At 38.6% G+C, this 20,585-nt stretch overlaps 1 protein-coding gene and 11 non-coding genes across 19 annotated transcripts in view; all 12 read left to right on the top strand.

The window, feature by feature from the left end:
• Positions 1-20,585, top strand: part of LOC118299086 (transient receptor potential cation channel subfamily V member 1) — a 39,980-nt gene that overhangs the window by 2,255 nt on the left and 17,140 nt on the right. The gene's annotated exons all lie outside the window — the stretch shown is intronic.
• On the top strand, positions 471-661 carry LOC118299930. Its single transcript, XR_004789994.1, has one exon. It is a non-coding gene; the product is annotated as a U2 spliceosomal RNA (small nuclear RNA).
• On the top strand, positions 1,526-1,716 carry LOC118299932. Its single transcript, XR_004789996.2, has one exon. It is a non-coding gene; the product is annotated as a U2 spliceosomal RNA (small nuclear RNA).
• On the top strand, positions 5,002-5,192 carry LOC118299928. The gene has a single exon (XR_004789993.1). It is a non-coding gene; the product is annotated as a U2 spliceosomal RNA (small nuclear RNA).
• Positions 6,625-6,788, top strand: LOC118299921. The gene has a single exon (XR_004789987.1). It is a non-coding gene; the product is annotated as a U1 spliceosomal RNA (small nuclear RNA).
• Positions 8,784-8,974, top strand: LOC118299927. Its single transcript, XR_004789992.1, has one exon. It is a non-coding gene; the product is annotated as a U2 spliceosomal RNA (small nuclear RNA).
• LOC118299920 lies at positions 10,410-10,573 on the top strand. The gene has a single exon (XR_004789986.1). It is a non-coding gene; the product is annotated as a U1 spliceosomal RNA (small nuclear RNA).
• On the top strand, positions 12,325-12,515 carry LOC118299925. The gene has a single exon (XR_004789990.1). It is a non-coding gene; the product is annotated as a U2 spliceosomal RNA (small nuclear RNA).
• Positions 13,947-14,110, top strand: LOC124850806. The gene has a single exon (XR_007031728.1). It is a non-coding gene; the product is annotated as a U1 spliceosomal RNA (small nuclear RNA).
• Positions 15,862-16,052, top strand: LOC124850807. The gene has a single exon (XR_007031729.1). It is a non-coding gene; the product is annotated as a U2 spliceosomal RNA (small nuclear RNA).
• LOC124850805 lies at positions 17,488-17,651 on the top strand. The gene has a single exon (XR_007031727.1). It is a non-coding gene; the product is annotated as a U1 spliceosomal RNA (small nuclear RNA).
• Positions 19,403-19,593, top strand: LOC118299926. Its single transcript, XR_004789991.2, has one exon. It is a non-coding gene; the product is annotated as a U2 spliceosomal RNA (small nuclear RNA).

Genomic DNA, 20,585 nt, shown 5'->3' with positions numbered 1-20,585 from the left:
GGTGTCAGTCATCAACCACCAGTAAACAGTGAAACAGGAAGTGGTTTTATCGTGAGGGGGAAAATGTTCCTTCATTGTCTATTCTTTTCTCTGAATTCAGATGTGGATTAAACAACATTTGTTTCAGTCGGATTCAGTCTGTTTCAGCTCTCTCTCACTATAACCTACAGTTGGGCTGTTGTTAGTTTTCAGGAGTTAAATTAGACGATTTTTGGTCAGCCTTACATATGCAAATACAGTGTTGCATGATGGGAAGTCTAAGCATAATTCATCAAATAACATCTAAATGTTATTTGTCAGAATTTTTGCATAACAGTTTTGTCTATTTTTGTTTCTTTTAAATTTAATTTACAGTGATTCTGTGACTTTTCTTGTTGTTAGTCATATTTTGTCTGTACTCCTTACTTCAGTCCTCTGAGTGAGAAGGACTGTGGGGAGAAAGAGACCGTTGCCTCCGACTTGTGACTGGTATCGCTTCTCGGCCTTTTGGCTAAGATCAAGTGTAGTATCTGTTCTTATCAGTTTAATATCTGATACGTCCCCTACCCGGGGACCATATATTAAATTGATTTTTGGAATAGGGAGATGGAATAGGGGCTTGCTCCATCCACTCCACGCATCGACCTGGTATTGCAGTACCTCCAGGAACGGTGCACCCCCCTCTGACTGTTGAACAACAATTATGAACTAGTTAGTGTTTAATATGTTGTAAGAGATATTGTGACATTACTGAAATGTTGTTGCTAATAATTAAACTAGCTCAATGCCATTTCAATTGTGTTGTTTTGAGACATATATAATAGAACGTGTTTGCTAGATAACTAAAAAGAAAATAAAAACTGTAGAATTTGCATTTGCAAGGGAAAATCCACTCAGCATAAATTCTGCTGCTGCCGCCATTTCCAGGCCTGGTTTCCCCTGACGGATCAAAAGAGAGTTACATACTGTGTAAACCTCATTTCTGTTGAATTAGCTCCTCTTTGTGTAAATTACTTTCAGAAGAATGTAGATAAATATGTTGAAGAAACGGCGTTGATTCCACTCCAGGACAATAGGTGGCAGTATAGTGGGTGTCAGTCATAAACCACCAGTAAACAAAGAAACAGGAAGTGGTTCTATCATGGGGGGAATGTTCCTTCATTGTCTATTCTTTTCTTGGATTCAGATGTGGATTAAACAACGTTTGTTTCAGTCTGTTTCAGCTCTCTCTCACTATAACTTACAGTTGGGCTGTTGTTAGTTTTCAGGAGTTAAATTAGACGATTTTTGGTCAGCCTTACATATGCAAATACAGTGTTGCATGATGGGAAGCCTAAGCATTGTTCATCAAATAACATCTAAATGTTATTTGTCAGACTTTTTGCATAACACTTTTGTCTATTTTTGTGTCTTTTCAATGTAATTTGCTGTGATTCTGTGACTTTTCTGGTTGTTAGTCATATTTTCTCTGTACTCCTTACTTCAGTCCTCTGAGTGAGAAGGACTGTGGGGAGAAACAGATCGTTGCCTCCGACATGTGAGTGGTATCGCTTCTCGGCCTTTTGGCTAAGATCAAGTGTAGTATCTGTTCTTATCAGTTTAATATCTGATACGTCCCCTACCCGGGGACCATATATTAAATTGATTTTTGGAACAGGGAGATGGAATAGGGGCTTGCTCCATCCACTCCACGCATCGACCTGGTATTGCAGTACCTCCAGGAGCGGTGCACCCCCCTCTGACTGTTGAACAACAACAACCATAAACTAGTTATAGTGTTTAACATGTTGTAACTGGTATTGTGACATTAGTGAAATGTTTTTGCTAGTAGTTAAACTAGCTCGATGCCATATCAATTGTGTTGTTTTGATATATACAGTGGTGTCAAAAAGTGTTTCCCCCCTTCCTGATATCTTATTTTTTGCATGTTTGTCACACCTAAATGTTTCAGATCATCAAACAAATTTAAATATAAGACAAAGATAACACAGGTAAACACAAAATGCAGTTTTTAAATGAAGGTTTTTGTTTATTAAGGGGGAAAAAAATCTGAACCTACATGGCCCCGTGTGAAAAAGTGATTGCCCCCCCTGTTAAAACATAACTTAACTGTGGTTTATCACACCTGAGTTCAATTTCTCTAGCCACATCCAGTCTGGAAAAAGTTATAAAGCCATTTCTAAAGCTTTGGGTCTCCAGTGAACCACAGTGAGAGACATTATCTACAAATGGCGAAAACATGGAACAGTGGTGAACCTTCCCAGGAGTGGCCGGCCGACCAAAATTACCCCAAGAGCGCAGTGACGACTCATCCAAGAGGTCACAAAAGACCCCACAACAACATCCAAAGAACTTCAGGCCTCACTTGCCTCAGTTAAGGTCAGTGTTCACGACGCCACCATATGAAAAAAACTGTGCAAAAATGGCCTGCATGGCAGAGTTCCAAGACGAAAACCACTGCTGAGCAAAAAGAACATTAAGTCTTGTCTTATTTCTGCCAGAAAACATCTTGATGATCCCCAAGACTTTTGGGAAAATACTCTGTGGACAGGCGAGACAAAAGTTGAACTTTTTATAAGGTGTGTGTCCCATTACATCTGGCGTAAAAGTAACACCACATTTCAGAAAAACAACATCATACCAACAGTAAAATGTGGTGGTAGTGTGATGGTCTGGGGCTGTTTTGCTGCTCCAGGACCATGAAGACTTGCTATGATAAAACGAACCATATATCCTGCTGTCTACCAAAAATCCTGAAGGAGAATGTCTGGCCATCTGTCGTGACCTCAAGCTGAAGCGAACTTGGGTTCTGCAGCAGGACAATGATCCAAAACACACCAGCAAGTGCACCTCTGAATGGCTGAAGAAAAACAAAATGAAGACTTTGTAGTGGCGTAGTCAAAGTCCTGACATGCTGTGGCATGACCTTAAAAAGGCGGTTCATGCTCGAAAACTAGGGATCGACCGATACAGATTTTTTAGTGCCGATGCCGATACAGATTTTTTTTCATCAGCCTTAGCCGATGACCTATACGGACTGCCGATTTTCTTGAGCCGATATTTGGAGCCGATACTACTTTTGCTCCCTCAATTTAATAGTTAAATAGAATTAAATTCAGCGGGTTGTCTCGTCTGATCTGAGGTCTTAGTCAAAGTGGGGTTATGGCCTGGGTAGAGGGAGACGAGGCTCACGTCGCTCTGGAGCATCTCGGGAGTTCCCACCGCACCGGGACTCGTCCGCCCGTGAACGGGATCCCCTGCGCAAAGCCTGCGGCACGGTCAGCGCGGAGACTAAAAATGTCCACCGGCAGCAGCGCCTGACTCTGTGCGGGGCCCGACGGGGGGCGCCGCCAGTCCCAGCCTGCCGAAGCAGAGAGGGGAAAGGCGGGGAAGAGAAGGAGGGTAAGGGAGGAGAAGAGCCAGCCGACGAGCAGAGAGAGCGCGAGGACGTGGAGGATGCGTAAAACAGCAACCACGAGCCTCGCGCCCTTCCGTCGGCCGCGGCCCCCCCGAGATTAAAAAGTCAATCTCCACGAGGCAAAGGGTTTGGAGAAAAAGGAGAAAGACACAAACCAACCGGTGCTCCGTCCACCGCGACCCACGACCAAGCCGGCCGGAGCCAGCGAGAAGTCGTCGGAGGAGCGGCGGGGTGGGAGACATTGAATCCCCCTCCAGCTCTCCGGAGGAGAGGGAGAGCTGGGTACCCGGTGGGCGTGCAGTGCGGCAGCCTAGGGCAGAGGCACCGCGACGGCACTGGGTAAATGGTTCCGGAGAGAGCGGGGCCGGGCCCGATAAGCCACCGGATCTGCCCTCCCAAAAAATCGCGAACGTAGCAGCCGCGCATCGGAAAAAACGCAAACATCGGCCGATATTATCGGCCAGCCGATAAATCGGTCGAACACTATCGAAAACCCTCCAATGTGGCTGAATTACAACAATTCTGCAAGGATGAGTGGGCCAAAATTCCTCTACAGCACTGTAAAAGACTCATTGCAAGTTATCGAAAACGCTCGATTGCAGTTGTTGCTACTAAGGGTGGCCCAACCAGTTATTAGGTTTAGGGAGCAATCACTTTTTCACACAGGGCCATTTAACTTTGGATTTTTTCCCCCCTTAATAATAAAAACCTTAATTTAAAAACTGCATTTTGTGTTTACCTGTGTTATCTTTGTGTTGTATTTGAATTAGTTTGATGATCTGAAACATTTAGGTGAGAGAACATGAAAAAAAAAAAGAAATCAGGAAGGGGGCAAACACTTTTTCACACCACTGTAGATATATAATAGAACGAGTTTGCCAGATCTCTAATCAGAAAATAAAAACTGTAGAATTTTCATTTGCAAGGGAAAATCCACTCAGCATAATTTCTGCTGCTGCCGCCATTTCCAGGCCTGGTTTCCCCTGACAGATCCAAAGAGAGTTACATACTGTGTAAACCTCATTTCTGTTGAATTAGCTCCTCTTTGTGTAAATTACTTTCAGAGGAATGTAGATAAATATGTTGAAGAAACGGCGTTGATTCCACTCCAGGGCAATAGGTGGCAGTATAGTGGGTGTCAGTCATCAACCACCAGTAAACAGTGAAACAGGAAGTGGTTTTATCGTGAGGGGGAAAATGTTCCTTCATTGTCTATTCTTTTCTCTGAATTCAGATGTGGATTAAACAACATTTGTTTCAGTCGGATTCAGTCTGTTTCAGCTCTCGCTCACTTTAACCTACAGTTGGGCTGTTGTTAGTTTTCTGGAGGTAAATTAGATGATTTTTGGTCAGCCTTACATGTGCAAATACAGTGTTGCATGATGGGAAATCTAAGAATTATTCATCAAATAACATGTAAACGTTATTTGTCAGCCTTTGTGCAAAACAGTTTTTTCTGTTTTTGTTTCTTTTAATCGTAATTTGCAGTGATTCTGTGACTTTTCTTGTTGTTAGTCATATTTTCTCTGTACTCCTTACTTCAGTCCTCTGAGTGAGAAGGACTGTGGGGAGAAAGAGACCGTTGCCTCCGACTTGTGACTGGTATCGCTTCTCGGCCTTTTGGCTAAGATCAAGTGTAGTATCTGTTCTTATCAGTTTAATATCTGATACGTCCCCTACCCGGGGACCATATATTAAATTGATTTTTGGAATAGGGAGATGGAATAGGGGCTTGCTCCATCCACTCCACGCATCGACCTGGTATTGCAGTACCTCCAGGAACGGTGCACCCCCCTCTGACTGTTGAACAACAACCATAAACTATATATAATTAGTTTATATAGTTATACCTTGATTGACTATGTGACAATACTGACATCTTGCTAATAATTCCACTAGCTCGATGCCATTCTAGTTGTCTTGTATTCATGTTTATAATAACATTTGTTTGCTAGATCCCATATCAGAAAATTCAAATTTCAAATTTCTTTTCTAAATTTTCTTTTTAATATATGTATCTCATTGTGCTCTTTACTCTTGGGTATTTTCATATTCTCTTTATCTCTACTCTTCTTTTCCTTCACCTTCTCTTCTTGTATTCCTGTTTTTCTCTGTAACTGTCTTATTAGCTTCTTGATGCCTACATTTCCCTCAGGATCGATAGATAGTTACTTTATCTTTGCATAATACAACTACAACCCTTCAGTATTTTGAAAGCTGTACATTGTGGTGCTGTTTGATTGTATTGGTAATACTGAGAGATATCCCAAAAATATTTTCAACAATATTAGTTTTTAAGTGTTGAGGCTGCTAAATGGTATCATACATGTGATTTTTAGTGAGGTTTAACAAATAACTGCTGAGTCAGACGAGGAGAAAAGAAAATGAGATGTGTTCACTGTCCTTTGTGCATTTGATTAAAACATGAAAACATTACATTTTTTCTTGGTAAGTCCTCAAACTGTCCTTGTTTAATAGTGTTGTTTAGCCTCACTGCACTCTAGTTTTAAAATTCACGTTCATTCAGTCTCATTGTTACTGTAGCTCATTCTCCAGAAGAGAAAATCTATTCTGCATAATTTCTGCTACTGTTTTCCAGCCTGGTTTCATCTGACAGATAAAAAGAGAGATAAATACTGTGTTCACTTCATTTTCTGTTATTCTCTAAATTATTTCTTCTTGCTGTGAGCTGCAGACAGATTCAAAATGGATAAATATGTTAAAGAAAAGACGTTGGTCACGCTCCAGGACAATAGGTGGCAGTAGTGAGTATCTCAGTCACCCACCGCCCGTAAACAAGGAAACAGGAAGAGGGTTTATCTCGAGGGGGAGAATGTTCCTTCATTGTCTGTTCTTTTCTCTGATTTCAGATGTGGATTGAACAACATTTGTTTCAGTCTGATTCAGTCTGATTCAGCTTTCCTCACTTTAACTTGCAGTTGGGCTGTTTATCATCCTTAGGAGGTAAATTGGATAAAACGGACGATTTTAGGTCAGCCTTACATATGTAAATACTGCATTGCATGATGGGAAATCTAACCATTTTTATCAAATAAAAAGCAAATAATCTTTGTGCAAAACAGTCCTATCTGTATCGAATTCCTACAAAGACTGACCGAGTCACAGCCTCCTAGAACCTGCAGTCCAGTTGATTTGTAGTTTGTAAGAACCATGAGTCAGAACTGTTTGTCTGTGAGTGACTTGTCTGTCCGTGATGTGAACAACTCATACTTACCTGGCAGGGGAGATACCATGATCAAGAAGGTGGTTCACCCAGGGCGAGGCTCAGCCACTGCACTCCGGTTGTGCTGACCCCTGCGAATTCCCCAAATGTGGGAATCTCGACTGCATAATTTCTGGTAGTGGGGGACTGCGTTCGCGCTCTCCCCTGATGAAGTGTCTAAAGAAAATCAAAACATGCGTTACATCTGGAGGTGATTAATCACGTTGTATTGTCAAATTGCGAACATTCAGAACAACACTGCTGTCAATCTGTGCATATATATAATTTAATACAGAGAACCTGACTCAGACTCCTTGGTTAAAACTGCAGTTTTGCACTTCTATTTATCAGACATTTCTTATACATCAGCCTCTAGTCATCTGCTTCCTAAACATATTAATTATTCCTGATAAATACATTTTCATATTCAATCTCTGCTGATAATTATTATGAATAATTGCAAACTCATTATAATTTTTTCTCAAAACAAACCTTGTCACCAATTTTCTGAATTAAAGGGATCAAGTATCATCTACAACTATTTTAATTATTTACAGAGAGAACATAGCCAGTAATTAATTAAAGTAAATAAATAATAGTTATCAATTGCCTTTATTATCATGCTAAAAAACTTAGTTATCATGTTATAATCTAGTTATTTTGGCAATCCAAGCGACGTGAGTATCACAAACTATTTTCTGTCCCATCTCACTTAAGCTATGTAAAAACATTAAACACAGTTCAGCATTCAGATCCCATCAACACCCCCCACCCCACAATGTCATGTTGCAGCCTAATGGGAGATACAATACCTTCAATCTGTCTTTTAATGGAGTCCCAGCCCAACATCTATTTTCACTCGATATTTTTTCCCCCCACAGTCTGTCCATTCGAGTGAGCCGTTGAAGACTTTTTGTCTGACATTCCACAGTTTGGAGACTAGAGAGATTAATGTCGACAACGACAAAAGGCGGTTCAATTTCCACTTTTCATAAAAACTATCACTGATTCTCAGGCCTGTATCCAGGTTGTTAGCAATAACGAAGTCCAATTTTTTGGACCTCGTTATTGCAACTATTGTATAACAGTAGCTTCAAAACCATGTCAGTAGCATAAATGACTAATGATAGCGAGGACAATGATAGCAGAGTAGTGGAGATTTTGAGAGACGATGGGGGTCAGACCCCTCTAAGGGGTCCGGGGGCATGCTCCCCCAAAGGAAATATTTTGTAAATTTTTAAGTTAAATCCATCAATCTGGTGAACTTTGATAGCAATCTATGAGGCTAGATATATGAAGAACTTTATGCTCTTGTCAACAACTGTGTGCTGTAGACTTACGACCTATGCATGTGTTGAATGGACACTGACCTTCAGCCATATACAACTACAAGGAAAAGTAGCTTCTTTTGAAAATATCATTCTTTGCATCGAAATAATAGCAGCACAGAACAATTAACTAAAATTAACAATTAATGACATTGTTCATTTTTATATTGAGCTTGGTACCTGCAGGAACCAAAGTAGCAATTTGTATACAATTATGAACAGATAATTCCCGAGGATATTGTGATATATCAGGTGATTTTTCCTAATATTTTTAAAGACCATATTTCTTTCTGTATTAGGATTTTCATTTCATTTCCACTATCATACATATGTTTTGTTTTTCAAAGAAATGAAGTAAATTTTCAGTAGTGAGAATCTCATTCACCCACCACCAGTAGACAAAGAAACAGGAAGTGGAGCTATAGTGAGGGGGAAAATGTGCTTTCATTATCCTTTCTTTTTCTCTGAATTCAGATGTGGATTAAACAACGTTTGTTTCAGTCTGTTTCAGCTCTCGCTCACTTTAACCTACAGTTGGGCTGTTGTTAGTTTTCAGAAGTTAAATTAGACGATTTTTGGTCAGCCTTACAAATGGAGATACAGTGTTGCATGATGGGAAGTCTAAGAATTATTCATCAAATAACATGTAAACGTTATTTGTCAGCCTTTGTACAAAACAGTTTTGTCTGTTTTCGTTTCCCTTAAACGTAATTTTCAGCGATTCTGTGAATTTTCTCGTTGTTAGTCATATTTTCTCTGTACTCCTTACTTTCAGACCTCTGAGTGAGAAGGACTGTGGGGAGAAAGAGAACGTTGCCTCCGACTTGTGACTGGTATCGCTTCTCGGCCTTTTGGCTAAGATCAAGTGTAGTATCTGTTCTTATCAGTTTAATATCTGATACGTCCCCTACCCGGGGACCATATATTAAATTGATTTTTGGAATAGGGAGATGGAATAGGGGCTTGCTCCATCCACTCCACGCATCGACCTGGTATTGCAGTACCTCCAGGAACGGTGCACCCCCCTCTGACTGTTGAACAACAACAACCATAAACTATATATTGTTAGTTTATATAGTTATACTGTGATTGATTATGTGACAATACTGACAACTTGTTAATAATTCCACTAGCTCGATGCCATTCTAGTTGTCTTGTATTCATGTTTATAATAACATTTGTTTGCTAGATCCCATATCAGAAAATTCAAATTTCTAATTTCTTTTCTAAATTTTCTTTTTAATATATGTATCTCATTATGCTCTTTACTCTTGGGTATTTTCATATTCTCTTTATCTCTACTCTTCTTATCCTTCACCTTCTCTTCTTGTATTCCTGTTTTTCTCTGTAACTGTCTTATTAGCTTCTTGATGCCTACATTTCCCTCAGGATCGATAGATAGTTACTTTATCTTTGCATAATACAACTACAACCCTTCAGTATTTTGAAAGCTGTACATTGTGGTGCTGTTTGATTGTGTTGGTTTTACTGAGAGATGTCCCTAATATATTACCAACAATATTAGTTTATATGTGTCGAGGCTGCTAAATGGTATCATACATGTGATTTTTAGTGAGGTTTAACAAATAACTGCTGAGTCAGACGAGGAGAAAAGAAAATGAGATGTGTTCACTGTCCTTTGTGCATTTGAGAAAAACATGAAAACATTACATTTTTTCTTGGTAGGTCCTCAAACTGTCCTTGTTTAATAGTGTTGTTTAGCCTCACTGCACTCTAGTTTTAAAATTCACGTTCATTCAGTCTCATTGTTACTGTAGCTCATTCTCCAGAAGAGAAAATCTACTCTGCATAATTTCTGCTACTGTTTTCCAGCCTGGTTTCATCTGACAGATAAAAAGAGAGATAAACACTGTGTTCACTTCATTTTCTGTTATTCTCTAAATTATTTCTTCTTGCTGTGAGCTGCAGACAGATTCAAAATGGATAAATATGTTAAAGAAAAGACGTTGGTCACGCTCCAGGACAATAGGTGGCAGTAGTGAGTATCTCAGTCACCCACCGCCCGTAAACAAGGAAACAGGAAGAGGGTTTATCTCGAGGGGGAGAATGTTCCTTCATTGTCTGTTATTTTCTCTGATTTCAGATGTGGATTAAACAACATTTGTTTCAGTCTGATTCAGTCTGATTCAGCTTTCCTCACTTTAACTTGCAGTTGGGCTGTTTATCATCCTTAGGAGGTAAATTGGATAAAAAGGACGATTTTAGGTCAGCCTTACATATGTAAATACTGCATTGCATGATGGGAAATCTAACCATTTTTATCAAATAAAAAGCAAATAATCTTTGTGCAAAACCGTTCCATCTGTATTGAATTCCTACAAAGACTGACCGAGTCACAGCCCCCTAGAACCTGCAGTCCAGTTGATTTGTAGTTTGTAAGAACCATGAGTCAGAACTGTTTGTCTGTGACTGACTTGTCTGTCCGTGATGTGTACAACTCATACTTACCTGGCAGGGGAGATACCATGATCAAGAAGGTGGTTCACCCAGGGCGAGGCTCAGCCACTGCACTCCGGTTGTGCTGACCCCTGCGAATTCCCCAAATGTGGGAATCTCGACTGCATAATTTCTGGTAGTGGGGGACTGCGTTCGCGCTCTCCCCTGATATAGTGTCTAAAGAAAACAATACCACCGCATACCTTACAACTGGAGGTGATTAATCACATGTTATATCGTCAAATTTTATTGTCACCAATTTTCTGAAATAAAGGGATCAATTTTCAACTACAACTATTTTAATTATTTACAGAAAAAACATAGCCAGTAATTAATTAAAGTAAATAAATAATAGTTATCAATTGCCTTTATTATCATGCTAAAAAACTTAGTTATCATGTTATAATCTAGTTATTTTGGCAATCCAAGCGACCTGAGTATCACAAACTATTTTCTGTCCCATCTCACTTAAGCTATGTAAAAACATTAAACACAGTTCAGCATTCAGATCCCATCAACACCCCCCACCCCACAATGTCATGTTGCAGCCTAATGGGAGATACAATACCTTCAATCTGTCTTTTAATGGAGTCCCAGCCCAACATCTATTTTCACTCGATATTTTTTCCCCCCACAGTCTGTCCATTCGAGTGAGCCATTGAAGACTTTTTGTCTGACATTCCACAGTTTGGAGACTAGAGAGATTAATGTCGACAACGACAAAAGGCGGTTCAATTTCCACTTTTCATAAAAACTATCACTGATTCTCAGGCCTGTATCCAGGTTGTTAGCAATAACGAAGTCCAATTTTTTGGACCTCGTTATTGCAACTATTGTATAACAGTAGCTTCAAAACCATGTCAGTAGCATAAATGAATAATGATAGCGAGGACAATGATAGCAGAGTAGTGGAGATTTTGAGAGACGATGGGGGTCAGACCCCTCTAAGGGGTCCGGGGGCATGCTCCCCCAAAGGAAATATTTTGTAAATTTTTAAGTTAAATCCATCAATCTGGTGAACTTTGATAGCAATCTATGAGGCTAGATATATGAAGAACTTTATGCTCTTGTCAACAACTGTGTGCTGTAGACTTACGACCTATGCATGTGTTGAATGGACACTGACCTTCAGCCATATACAACTACAAGGAAAAGTAGCTTCTTTTGAAAATATCATTCTTTGCATCGAAATAATAGCAGCACAGAACAATTAACTAAAATTAACAATTAATGACATTGTTCATTTTTATATTGAGCTTGGTACCTGCAGGAACCAATGTAGCAATTTGTATACAATTATGAACAGATAATTCCCGAGGATATTGTGATATATCAGGTGATTTTTCCTAATATTTTTAAAGACCATATTTCTTTCTGTATTAGGATTTTCATTTCATTTCCACTATCATACATATGTTTTGTTTTTCAAAGAAATGAAGTAAATTTTCAGTAGTGAGAATCTCATTCACCCACCACCAGTAGACAAAGAAACAGGAAGTGGAGCTATAGTGAGGGGGAAAATGTGCTTTCATTATCCTTTCTTTTTCTCTGAATTCAGATGTGGATTAAACAACGTTTGTTTCAGTCTGTTTCAGCTCTCGCTCACTTTAACCTACAGTTGGGCTGTTGTTAGTTTTCAGAAGTTAAATTAGACGATTTTTGGTCAGCCTTACAAATGGAGATACAGTGTTGCATGATGGGAAGTCTAAGAATTATTCATCAAATAACATTTAAACGTTATTTGTCAGCCTTTGTGCAAAACAGTTTTGTCTCTTTTCGTTTCCCTTAAACGTAATTTTCAGCGATTCTGTGAATTTTCTTGTTGTTAGTCATATTTTCTCTGTACTCCTTACTTTCAGACCTCTGAGTGAGAAGGACTGTGGGGAGAAAGAGACCGTTGCCTCCGACTTGTGACTGGTATCGCTTCTCGGCCTTTTGGCTAAGATCAAGTGTAGTATCTGTTCTTATCAGTTTAATATCTGATACGTCCCCTACCCGGGGACCATATATTAAATTGATTTTTGGAATAGGGAGATGGAATAGGGGCTTGCTCCATCCACTCCACGCATCGACCTGGTATTGCAGTACCTCCAGGAACGGTGCACCCCCCTCTGACTGTTGAACAACAACCATAAACTATATATAATTAGTTTATATAGTTATACCTTGATTGACTATGTAACAATACTGACATCTTGCTAATAATTCCACTAGCTCGATGCCATTCTAGTTGTCTTGTATTCATGTTTATAATAACATTTGTTTGCTAGATCCCATATCAGAAAATTCTAATTTCTAATTTCTTTTCTAAATTTTCTTTTTAATACATGTATCTCATTATGCTCTTTATTCTTGGGTATTTTCATTTTCTCTTTATCTCTACTCTTCTTATCCTTCACCTTCTCTCCTTGTATTCCTGTTTTTCTCTGTAACTGTCTTATTAGCTTCTTGATGCCTACATTTCCCTCAGGATCGATAGATAGTTACTTTATCTTTGCATAATACAACTACAACCCTGCAGTATTTTGAAAGCTGTACATTGTGGTGCTGTTTGATTGTATTGGTAATACTGAGAGATATCCCAAAAATATTTTCAACAATATTAGTTTTTAAGTGTTGAGGCTGCTAAATGGTATCATACATGTGATTTTTAGTGAGGTTTAACAAATAACTGCTGAGTCAGACGAGGAGAAAAGAAAATGAGATGTGTTCACTGTCCTTTGTGCATTTGAGAAAAACATGAAAACATTACATTTTTTCTTGGAGGTCCTCAAACTGTCCTTGTTTAATAGTGTTGTTTAGCCTCACTGCACTCTAGTTTTAAAATTCACGTTCATTCAGTCTCATTGTTACTGTAGCTCATTCTCCAGAAGAGAAAATCTACTCGGCATAATTTCTGCTACTGTTTTCCAGCCTGGTTTCATCTGACAGATAAAAAGAGAGATAAACACTGTGTTCACTTCATTTTCTGTTATTCTCTAAATTATTTCTTCTTGCTGTGAGCTGCAGACAGATTCAAAATGGATAAATATGTTAAAGAAAAGACGTTGGTCACGCTCCAGGACAATAGGTGGCAGTAGTGAGTATCTCAGTCACCCACCGCCCGTAAACAAGGAAACAGGAAGAGGGTTTATCTCGAGGGGGAGAATGTTCCTTCATTGTCTGTTATTTTCTCTGATTTCAGATGTGGATTAAACAACATTTGTTTCAGTTTGATTCAGTCTGATTCAGCTTTCCTCACTTTAACTTGCAGTTGGGCTGTTTATCATCCTTAGGAGGTAAATTGGATAAAACGGACGATTTTAGGTCAGCCTTACATATGTAAATACTGCATTGCATGATGGGAAATCTAACCATTTTTATCAAATAAAAAGCAAATAAACTTTGTGCAAAACAGTCCTATCTGTATCGAATTCCTACAAAGACTGACCGAGTCACAGCCCCCTAGAACCTGCAGTCCAGTTGATTTGTAGTTTGTAAGAACCATGAGTCAGAACTGTTTGTCTGTGAGTGACTTGTCTGTCCGTGATGTGTACAACTCATACTTACCTGGCAGGGGAGATACCATGATCAAGAAGGTGGTTCACCCAGGGCGAGGCTCAGCCACTGCACTCCGGTTGTGCTGACCCCTGCGAATTCCCCAAATGTGGGAATCTCGACTGCATAATTTCTGGTAGTGGGGGACTGCGTTCGCGCTCTCCCCTGATAAAGTGTATAAAGAGAACAATACCACAACATACCTAGCAACTGGAGGTGATTAATCACATGTTGTATCGTCAAATTTTATTGTCACCAACTTTCTGAAATAAAGGGATCAAGATTCAACTACAACTATTTTAATTATATACAGAAAAAACATAGCCAGTAATTAATTAAAGTAAATAAATAATAGTTATCAATTGCCTTTATTATCATGCTAAAAAACTTAGTTATCATGTTATAATCTAGTTATTTTGGCAATCCAAGCGACCTGAGTATCACAAACTATTTTCTGTCCCATCTCACTTAAGCTATGTAAAAACATTAAACACAGTTCAGCATTCAGATCCCATCAACACCCCCCACCCCACAATGTCATGTTGCAGCCTAATGGGAGATACAATACCTTCAATCTGTCTTTTAATGGAGTCCCAGCCCAACATCTATTTTCACTCGATATTTTTTCCCCCCACAGTCTGTCCATTCGAGTGAGCCGTTGAAGACTTTTTGTCTGACATTCCACAGTTTGGAGACTAGAGAGATTAATGTCGACAACGACAAAAGGCGGTTCAATTTCCACTTTTCATAAAAACTATCACTGATTCTCAGGCCTGTATCCAGGTTGTTAGCAATAACGACGTCCAATTTTTTGGACCTCGTTATTGCAACTATTGTATAACAGTAGCTTCAAAACCATGTCAGTAGCATAAATGACTAATGATAGCGAGGACAATGATAGCAGAGTAGTGGAGATTTTGAGAGACGATGGGGGTCAGACCCCTCTAAGGGGTCCGGGGGCATGCTCCCCCAAAGGAAATATTTTGTAAATTTTTAAGTTAAATCCATCAATCTGGTGAACTTTGATAGCAATCTATGAGGCTAGATATATGAAGAACTTTATGCTCTTGTCAACAACTGTGTGCTGTAGACTTACGACCTATGCATGTGTTGAATGGACACTGACCTTCAGCCATATACAACTACAAGGAAAAGTAGCTTCTTTTGAAAATATCATTCTTTGCATCGAAATAATAGCAGCACAGAACAATTAACTAAAATTAACAATTAATGACATTGTTCATTTTTATATTGAGCTTGGTACCTGCAGGAACCAAAGTAGCAATTTGTATACAATTATGAACAGATAATTCCCGAGGATATTGTGATATATCAGGTGATTTTTCCTAATATTTTTAAAGACCATATTTCTTTCTGTATTAGGATTTTCATTTCATTTCCACTATCATACATATGTTTTGTTTTTCAAAGAAATGAAGTAAATTTTCAGTAGTGAGAATCTCATTCACCCACCACCAGTAGACAAAGAAACAGGAAGTGGAGCTATAGTGAGGGGGAAAATGTGCTTTCATTATCCTTTCTTTTTCTCTGAATTCAGATGTGGATTAAACAACGTTTGTTTCAGTCTGTTTCAGCTCTCGCTCACTTTAACCTACAGTTGGGCTGTTGTTAGTTTTCAGAAGTTAAATTAGACGATTTTTGGTCAGCCTTACAAATGGAGATACAGTGTTGCATGATGGGAAGTCTAAGAATTATTCATCAAATAACATGTAAACGTTATTTGTCAGCCTTTGTACAAAACAGTTTTGTCTGTTTTCGTTTCCCTTAAACGTAATTTTCAGCGATTCTGTGAATTTTCTCGTTGTTAGTCATATTTTCTCTGTACTCCTTACTTTCAGACCTCTGAGTGAGAAGGACTGTGGGGAGAAAGAGACCGTTGCCTCCGACTTGTGACTGGTATCGCTTCTCGGCCTTTTGGCTAAGATCAAGTGTAGTATCTGTTCTTATCAGTTTAATATCTGATACGTCCCCTACCCGGGGACCATATATTAAATTGATTTTTGGAATAGGGAGATGGAATAGGGGCTTGCTCCATCCACTCCACGCATCGACCTGGTATTGCAGTACCTTCAGGAACGGTGCACCCCCCTCTGACTGTTGAACAACAACAACCATAAACTATATATTGTTAGTTTATATAGTTATACTGTGATTGATTATGTGACAATACTGACAACTTGTTAATAATTCCACTAGCTCGATGCCATTCTAGTTGTCTTGTATTCATGTTTATAATAACATTTGTTTGCTAGATCCCATATCAGAAAATTCAAATTTCTAATTTCTTTTCTAAATTTTCTTTTTAATATATGTATCTCATTATGCTCTTTACTCTTGGGTATTTTCATATTCTCTTTATCTCTACTCTTCTTATCCTTCACCTTCTCTTCTTGTATTCCTGTTTTTCTCTGTAACTGTCTTATTAGCTTCTTGATGCCTACATTTCCCTCAGGATCGATAGATAGTTACTTTATCTTTGCATAATACAACTACAACCCTTCAGTATTTTGAAAGCTGTACATTGTGGTGCTGTTTGATTGTGTTGGTTTTACTGAGAGATGTCCCTAATATATTACCAACAATATTAGTTTATATGTGTCGAGGCTGCTAAATGGTATCATACATGTGATTTTTAGTGAGGTTTAACAAATAACTGCTGAGTCAGACGAGGAGAAAAGAAAATGAGATGTGTTCACTGTCCTTTGTGCATTTGAGAAAAACATGAAAACATTACATTTTTTCTTGGTAGGTCCTCAAACTGTCCTTGTTTAATAGTGTTGTTTAGCCTCACTGCACTCTAGTTTTAAAATTCACGTTCATTCAGTCTCATTGTTACTGTAGCTCATTCTCCAGAAGAGAAAATCTACTCTGCATAATTTCTGCTACTGTTTTCCAGCCTGGTTTCATCTGACAGATAAAAAGAGAGATAAACACTGTGTTCACTTCATTTTCTGTTATTCTCTAAATTATTTCTTCTTGCTGTGAGCTGCAGACAGATTCAAAATGGATAAATATGTTAAAGAAAAGACGTTGGTCACGCTCCAGGACAATAGGTGGCAGTAGTGAGTATCTCAGTCACCCACCGCCCGTAAACAAGGAAACAGGAAGAGGGTTTATCTCGAGGGGGAGAATGTTCCTTCATTGTCTGTTATTTTCTCTGATTTCAGATGTGGATTAAACAACATTTGTTTCAGTCTGATTCAGTCTGATTCAGCTTTCCTCACTTTAACTTGCAGTTGGGCTGTTTATCATCCTTAGGAGGTAAATTGGATAAAAAGGACGATTTTAGGTCAGCCTTACATATGTAAATACTGCATTGCATGATGGGAAATCTAACCATTTTTATCAAATAAAAAGCAAATAATCTTTGTGCAAAACCGTTCCATCTGTATTGAATTCCTACAAAGACTGACCGAGTCACAGCCTCCTAGAACCTGCAGTCCAGTTGATTTGTAGCTTGTAAGAACCATGAGTCAGAACTGTTTGTCTGTGACTGACTTGTCTGTCCGTGATGTGTACAACTCATACTTACCTGGCAGGGGAGATACCATGATCAAGAAGGTGGTTCACCCAGGGCGAGGCTCAGCCACTGCACTCCGGTTGTGCTGACCCCTGCGAATTCCCCAAATGTGGGAATCTCGACTGCATAATTTCTGGTAGTGGGGGACTGCGTTCGCGCTCTCCCCTGATATAGTGTCTAAAGAAAACAATACCACCGCATAACTTACAACTGGAGGTGATTAATCACATGTTATATCGTCAAATTTTATTGTCACCAATTTTCTGAAATAAAGGGATCAATTTTCAACTACAACTATTTTAATTATTTACAGAAAAAACATAGCCAGTAATTAATTAAAGTAAATAAATAATAGTTATCAATTGCCTTTATTATCATGCTAAAAAACTTAGTTATCATGTTATAATCTAGTTATTTTGGCAATCCAAGCGACCTGAGTATCACAAACTATTTTCTGTCCCATCTCACTTAAGCTATGTAAAAACATTAAACACAGTTCAGCATTCAGATCCCATCAACACCCCCCACCCCACAATGTCATGTTGCAGCCTAATGGGAGATACAATACCTTCAATCTGTCTTTTAATGGAGTCCCAGCCCAACATCTATTTTCACTCGATATTTTTTCCCCCCACAGTCTGTCCATTCGAGTGAGCCGTTGAAGACTTTTTGTCTGACATTCCACAGTTTGGAGACTAGAGAGATTAATGTCGACAACGACAAAAGGCGGTTCAATTTCCACTTTTCATAAAAACTATCACTGATTCTCAGGCCTGTATCCAGGTTGTTAGCAATAACGACGTCCAATTTTTTGGACCTCGTTATTGCAACTATTGTATAACAGTAGCTTCAAAACCATGTCAGTAGCATAAATGACTAATGATAGCGAGGACAATGATAGCAGAGTAGTGGAGATTTTGAGAGACGATGGGGGTCAGACCCCTCTAAGGGGTCCGGGGGCATGCTCCCCCAAAGGAAATATTTTGTAAATTTTTAAGTTAAATCCATCAATCTGGTGAACTTTGATAGCAATCTATGAGGCTAGATATATGAAGAACTTTATGCTCTTGTCAACAACTGTGTGCTGTAGACTTACGACCTATGCATGTGTTGAATGGACACTGACCTTCAGCCATATACAACTACAAGGAAAAGTAGCTTCTTTTGAAAATATCATTCTTTGCATCGAAATAATAGCAGCACAGAACAATTAACTAAAATTAACAATTAATGACATTGTTCATTTTTATATTGAGCTTGGTACCTGCAGGAACCAAAGTAGCAATTTGTATACAATTATGAACAGATAATTCCCGAGGATATTGTGATATATCAGGTGATTTTTCCTAATATTTTTAAAGACCATATTTCTTTCTGTATTAGGATTTTCATTTCATTTCCACTATCATACATATGTTTTGTTTTTCAAAGAAATGAAGTAAATTTTCAGTAGTGAGAATCTCATTCACCCACCACCAGTAGACAAAGAAACAGGAAGTGGAGCTATAGTGAGGGGGAAAATGTGCTTTCATTATCCTTTCTTTTTCTCTGAATTCAGATGTGGATTAAACAACGTTTGTTTCAGTCTGTTTCAGCTCTCGCTCACTTTAACCTACAGTTGGGCTGTTGTTAGTTTTCAGAAGTTAAATTAGACGATTTTTGGTCAGCCTTACAAATGGAGATACAGTGTTGCATGATGGGAAGTCTAAGAATTATTCATCAAATAACATGTAAACGTTATTTGTCAGCCTTTGTACAAAACAGTTTTGTCTGTTTTCGTTTCCCTTAAACGTAATTTTCAGCGATTCTGTGAATTTTCTCGTTGTTAGTCATATTTTCTCTGTACTCCTTACTTTCAGACCTCTGAGTGAGAAGGACTGTGGGGAGAAAGAGACCGTTGCCTCCGACTTGTGACTGGTATCGCTTCTCGGCCTTTTGGCTAAGATCAAGTGTAGTATCTGTTCTTATCAGTTTAATATCTGATACGTCCCCTACCCGGGGACCATATATTAAATTGATTTTTGGAATAGGGAGATGGAATAGGGGCTTGCTCCATCCACTCCACGCATCGACCTGGTATTGCAGTACCGCCAGGAACGGTGCACCCCCCTCTGACTGTTGAACAACAACAACAACCATAAACTATATATTGTTAGTTTATATAGTTATACTGTGATTGATTATGTGACAATACTGACAACTTGCTAATAATTCCACTAGCTCGATGCCATTCTAGTTGTCTTGTATTCATGTTTATAATAACATTTGTTTGCTAGATCCCATATCAGAAACTTCAAATTTCAAATTTCTTTTCTAAATTTTCTTTTTAATATATGTATCTCATTATGCTCTTTACTCTTGGGTATTTTCATATTCTCTTTATCTCTACTCTTCTTATCCTTCACCTTCTCTTCTTGTATTCCTGTTTTTCTCTGTAACTGTCTTATTAGCTTCTTGATGCCTACATTTCCCTCAGGATCGATAGATAGTTACTTTATCTTTGCATAATACAACTACAACCCTTCAGTATTTTGAAAGCTGTACATTGTGGTGCTGTTTGATTGTATTGGTAATACTGAGAGATATCCCAAAAATATTTTCAACAATATTAGTTTTTAAGTGTTGAGGCTGCTAAATGGTATCATACATGTGATTTTTAGTGAGGTTTAACAAATAACTGCTGAGTCAGACGAGGAGAAAAGAAAATGAGATGTGTTCACTGTCCTTTGTGCATTTGAGAAAAACATGAAAACATTACATTTTTTCTTGGAGGTCCTCAAACTGTCCTTGTTTAATAGTGTTGTTTAGCCTCACTGCACTCTAGTTTTAAAATTCACGTTCATTCAGTCTCATTGTTACTGTAGCTCATTCTCCAGAAGAGAAAATCTACTCGGCATAATTTCTGCTACTGTTTTCCAGCCTGGTTTCATCTGACAGATAAAAAGAGAGATAAACACTGTGTTCACTTCATTTTCTGTTATTCTCTAAATTATTTCTTCTTGCTGTGAGCTGCAGACAGATTCAAAATGGATAAATATGTTAAAGAAAAGACGTTGGTCACGCTCCAGGACAATAGGTGGCAGTAGTGAGTATCTCAGTCAC

The sequence above is a fragment of the Scophthalmus maximus genome, chromosome 11 (genome assembly GCF_022379125.1).
Source record: "Scophthalmus maximus strain ysfricsl-2021 chromosome 11, ASM2237912v1, whole genome shotgun sequence".
Taxonomy (NCBI): domain Eukaryota; kingdom Metazoa; phylum Chordata; class Actinopteri; order Pleuronectiformes; family Scophthalmidae; genus Scophthalmus; species Scophthalmus maximus.
The sequence above is the reverse complement of the archived record's forward strand: the minus strand, read 5'-3'. Positions and strand labels throughout refer to the sequence as shown.